Source organism: Pseudophryne corroboree, chromosome 1 (genome assembly GCF_028390025.1).
Source record: "Pseudophryne corroboree isolate aPseCor3 chromosome 1, aPseCor3.hap2, whole genome shotgun sequence".
Taxonomy (NCBI): Eukaryota; Metazoa; Chordata; class Amphibia; order Anura; family Myobatrachidae; genus Pseudophryne; species Pseudophryne corroboree.
In genome coordinates this window covers 1,174,053,126-1,174,059,125 of record NC_086444.1, presented here as the reverse complement: position 1 = coordinate 1,174,059,125, position 6,000 = coordinate 1,174,053,126, and positions in this window count along the sequence as shown.

Genomic DNA, 6,000 nt, shown 5'->3' with positions numbered 1-6,000 from the left:
TCCCACAGTCCAAATATTGTTTCAAAGCACAATAGCAGAGTGCTCTTAACGCGTTTCTCCATTGCAGTATTTTAATGGTTTCATCAGAAGATAGCCACCTGTATTTAGCACACTTATTTAAACATAGTCTCCTCCAATCGGTTACTCTTATTCATTATAAGAGACAAGTGTGCTTCAAGTATATATGCATATAAATTTTTGATTGACCAGCTGAATATACTCCTATCAACAGTTTGCAGGAAACATGTCCCACATGATCATAGTGTATATTAAAATATAATATAATAAACCACATTACCAAAAATAAAAATTATATATCTATAAAATACATTTGCAATAAATTAATGGCAGCACGTGAGAAATGAAGGCTAACACAATTATACCGATGTAAGAGATAAGTGGATAGAAAATACCCTCTTGGCTAGTCATCTCAGGCTTAGCCTAATGGAGAGAGTCTCTGACTTACAATCTATTTTCCTGGGTTCAATTCCCACTCAATCCTTAACTAGTCAGTACACAGATTATTATTTTCTTATGTTTACAATTTGATTCATAATATCCACCTATCTCCTTATTACAATAGATTACTTATATTAAATAAAGTTTTGTCAGATTTTACTTATTAAATACCACATAGTTCTTATATAACAGAAACAACGCTACTCATTGTTCCTCAGAGCATATACCTTGATTACAGACAGACAATTCTACTTAATAAAACCATAGCCTATCCCCACCTAATTCCAGAACACATTTAAAAGGATTTTTCTATGAAGATAGTAAAAATTAAATACTTGAAAAGAAAGAGAAAAGGAGGAATGCTGGTACTTTTGTCCCTTAGCTCTTAATCTCATATATTATTCATTTCTATGTTGTCACTAAGACCCAAAGGGGACAGTGAGCCCAGGGAGAATATCCAGAATGCCTCTCTTTTGCAGAGACGGTTGAACCTGTCCCCACCCCTAGCTGTGGTGGGTATATGCTCAATACCCTGTAACTCCAAACCATCCATTTTTCCCTGATGTCTGTGTTGGATATGTGTAAACAAACTATGTGTCTTTACTCCTTTTACTATATTTTGTCTGTGTTCTAAAAATCTTGTATTAAGTTTTCAAGTAGTTTGTCCTTGAGATTAAGGGTCGAATTGATTGTAATGCCACATATTTAATTTATTTGATAACTTGCATATGTGGCGTTCAATATGTAGGTTGAACTACTTGAGAGCTTAATACAAGATTTTTAGAAAGTAGGAGAACCCCGCATGCTGGTACTTGTGGTTCCCCAAGTACCAGCTTGTGGGGGAGGCTTGCTGGGACTTGTAGTTCTGCTACAAAAAACAATATTCTTTTTTTTGACACTTGGCTATCAGCCTCCCATCCCCCACCCTTGGATGGGGGGGACAGCCTCAGGCTTCACCCCTGGCCCTTGGGTGGCTGGAGGGGGGGACCCCTTGATTTAAGGGGTCCCCACGCCTCCAGGGTACCCCGGCCAGGGGCCGCAGGGACCGGTATAAAAGTGTCCCCCGGCTGTGGCATTATCTCTCTAGCTAGTGGAGCCCAGTGCTGGTGTTAAAAATACGGGGGACCCCTACGTGTTTTGTCCGCCATATTTTTGGCACCTGGACTGGACGCAGAGCCCGGTGCTGGTTGTTAAAATACGGGGGATCCCCTGTCATTCCCCCCCCCCCATATTTTTACAACCAGGACCGGCTCAAAGAGCCAGAGGATAATTATGTTTAGGAGGGGGGACCCCATGCAATTTTTTTAAGTTTTTTTAACACTTTTGTGTCATCCATGAAGTCGAATCCAGGACGCACACTATTCGTCAATTGGTCCGTTTTTCGACAGCGGGACTGTCAAATCCGTTTTTTATTGAATATGTCAAATTCGGGGACTGTCGAATTGTGTTGAATCCAAAAATGGTCGAATTACAGCCGGAATTCGACCGCAATTGCATATACCCCATTGTGTAGGGGACAGGTCAGTGCTGTGTATACCATAAAGCCAGAATACATAATACATATGACATATCACTATTAGTATAACTTCATGGTCACCTGGCTTAGGTCACTTAAAATGCACATAAGATTCTGTTAGAGCACACAATCCAGAATCTGCATGTCCTTAGTGGTATCTTGCTTCTTGTTTGTTAGAGACAATGGCAACACTTGAGGCAAACAATGGTATTTACACATTCAATCAGTCAAAGGTCCATCTTCCGTGGACACAATGCCTGTTTGAACAAGACAATCTGATATGTTTAAGACACTGTTTGATTTGTATTCCTGGATGTACCACATTTGAGTGTCTGTAAGAAACATTTGCTATTTTGTTACAGTATGATATTTATTAACAAATGCATCTTCTACCGTAATGCGCACAGTTACTTGCCGTTACGGTCATTCGCGCCCTACCCTATCGATGCATGCATTGTAGATGCATCCATTAGTAAATGCCATAGTGGATTCTTAATATTGAAATATGCAATTTGACTTCGACAGTAGATTAGTTCTATATCAATAATTACACTATTATGGTAAAAAAGCAAATAAGAAATAGTACACAAAAATCCACAGTAGAAAATGAGGTTATTACTGCAAAAAGAAATCTTTGTTGATGCATTCTGAGCAATGTTATTATAAAAATATGTGTAATATACAATGCAATATAAAAAAAATAAAACAGATACAGGTCAATAGTGAGTATCCAACTCTTGTTAATTATCCTCTTGGGTATAACATTACTAATAATGCACCGTTCTTCTAAAGGTAAATTTAAAATACTTTCGCCAAGTGATTTGCATGTTCTAGTTTCATACCCAAATTCTGTGGTTAATTCCCTCTAGATTAAAACTTCTGCAAATGTTGTCTTTCCCAGATGAAGTCTTGTTGATTTGAATCAGATACAGAGCTGATTATAAGCAACAAGATGTTCTCCTATAAATATACATTGTGCATTTTATTCCTGTGTGTTCAAGGTAAGAACTTTTCTTCCCCACTAATTTAAGATTGGTCCATGGTAACAGTGAAGGTTTATTCCACTTTGTTAAATAGTGCAGATTTGGATGGTAATATGATTTTGTACAATATACAGTATAGGTAGAAATAAGTTATCCAGAATTGATTCATACTTTCTTTATCTCTAGGTTCCTTTGGGGAGATTGTGATGACTCAGACCCCAGGTTTAATATCTGTGTCACCAGGAGGAGACATCACCATCTCATGTACCGCCAGTTCCACATTTAACAGCTTAAGTTGGTACCAACAAAAATCAGGAGGAGTTCCAAGACTCTTAATTTATGGAGCAACAAACCGATTTACAGGGACACCAGAAAGGTTCTCTGGAGCGAAATCCTCTTCTGGAACCCAGTTTACTTTGACAATCAGCTGAATTGAAGATGAAGACTCAGCAGATTATTACTGTTGTCAGCAGGGTTACTTCCCTTTCACACAGTGATCCAGAGTTTAACAAAAACCTATATCCTCATCAGTGTGACTAGGGTTACACTGTATTTGAATTGCATGTTTGTCAAAATATTTACCTAACCTCGAAGATTGTGAAGGAGATGTTCAGGGGGAATTGCAGGGGGCCTACAATATGATTGTGTCATCTTAACCCTACCCCCTGCTTCCTGCTTCACAATGCCACATTGTGTGGTACTGTGACATTATTTATTTTTATTTATTTACAGTTTCTTATATAGCGCAGCATATTCCATTGCGCTTTACAATTGGTATCAACAGTGATAATACAAGCTGAGTAATAACAGACTGTCATAGAGGTAGGAAGGCCCTGCTCACAAATTTACAATCTATAGGGAATTCGGAAGGACACACAAGAATAGGCTCTGTCTATAGCATATCAGTCGCCAGATTGCAAAGACAGTCTTGATGGGATGGTATTAAATATGAATGCTTCTGAAGGTTTGATAGGCTCGCCTGAATAGGTGAGTTTTCAGGGAACACTTGGGGATGGGGATGGATGGGCATTATGAAGATGTGAGTCCTAATTATTTGCTTCTGTAAGTTTCAGGCTTCATTGCTAAGTGTGTGGGTTGCAGGTGAGTGACCTGCTTTTCCATTAGGCTGGTAGAACTTCTCGAAATTGTAGTCCCCAAGACAATGTCCCCTCAGACATTGCTGGAGAGTTATGGTGTGTTTAAAAAGTGAACATTGATGTCAGTGCTTACAACATATGCAGTATTGAGTGGATAATGGATAAGTAATCACTGACTAATTTATCTTGGAGGTTAATATTATGTAATATCAGTGGTGTCATTATGGGAGTGCGGGGAGGGTGACGACCACACCCAGGTTTCACCCTTGGAGGGGAAGACACCAAAATTCTGTCTTCTCCACAGTGACAGGGAGCCGGGTGTTGTAATGTGAGATTCTCCTGCAGCATTTAACTCCTGTAACAGAGGAGGAGCCAGCATCACATACAACCCAGTCTCTGGGGACAGCCAGCATGTTCAGGAAAGCTGAGAACACCCCAGGAGTGATGCAACCAGGGGCTTTCCATGAAGCCATGCCCCCTTGAAGTGAGGCCACACCCATAGATTGAGGAATAAAGTGATATCTCATGAGGCCATGCCCCTTTATGGAGGAAAACGCAGTGCGCACCAGGTGTCACCAGAGCCAGTGTTGCCTCTGTTTAATAGGCAAGTCTTGTAAATGCAGGGTCAATAAATCATTAAAAATAAAGAATGAAGTAAATTATTAGACTCCTTAAAGGAGGCTATAGTGAAAAAAAACAATTAAATCTGCTAAATATCATGCTTCTAGAAACTTAATTATTAATTAATCTTTCCCTATAATAAAACAAAAAAAGAGGATTTAAGGCAGAGACGGAGAGTTGCTGGGGCGGAGGCGGCAAAATGGGGGCAGCATCTTCAAAAAGGTGGATGTGGTATGGGCGGAATCACGGCGGCTGCGTGATGTAATGCATAGCCGATGCGATAAGAAAGATGGCGGCAGGCCTCCCACGGGCGCAGCCAAGCTGCGCCGGCAGAAGGCTACCATATATTTTACAATCAAACTGAAATTGCGGTGCGACCGCAATTTCAGCGTGATCACGAGGCGGAGGCAGCGGGTCGCATGTTGGGCATCCTTGCCCTGTGATGGGCTGCCCCAGCATGCGATCAAAAGGATTGTAAATTCTGCTGGAAATCATAAATTATGAGAGAAGTCCAGAAGCAGAGCATTTTGTCCCTCCTGGAGAGGGTCATGTTGGGAGGTATGCTGCTGTGTGCTGTTTCAGTAACCCAATAATCTCCCCGCTGTGTGTTATTACAGTAGCCCAATAATCTCCCTACTGCATACCTCCCAACATGACCCTCTCCAGGAGGGACAGAGTGCTCTGCTCCTGGACTTCCCTCTTAATTTATGATTGCCATCACCTGTGCTGAAACACCTTTCTCATCTATTAACCTGTTCAACACAGGTGCCAGCAATCATATATTATGAGAAAAGTCCATAGGCAGAGCATTGTGTCCCCCTGGAGAGGGTCATGTTGGGAGGTATGGTGCTGTGTGCTGTTTCAGTAAACCAATAATCTCCCTGCTGCATACCTCCCAACATGACCATCTCCAGGAGGGACAGAATGCTCTGCTCCTGGACTTTCCTCTTAATGTATGATTGCCATCACCTGTGCTGAAACTTCTTTCTTACCCACTAACCTGTTCAACACAGGTGCCGGCAATCATACAGTAAGAGGGAAGTCCAGGAGCAGAGCATTCTGTCCCTCCTGGAGAGGGTCATGTTGGGAGGTATGCTGCTGTGTTTGCAAAAATGATGCGAACGCCTCTGCCTGTTAATCAGGCAGAGACGTTTGTGGTGCGGAGGGGGGCAGCAACGCTCCTTTTCCAAGGCAGAGTCAGAGCATTGCAGGGGCGGAGGTGAGGAAATGGGGGCGACGTGTTCAAAAAGGGGGGCGTGGTGTGGGTGGGATCACGGCGGCTGCGTGGCGTAAAACGTAACCGATGCGATCAGAAAGATGGCAG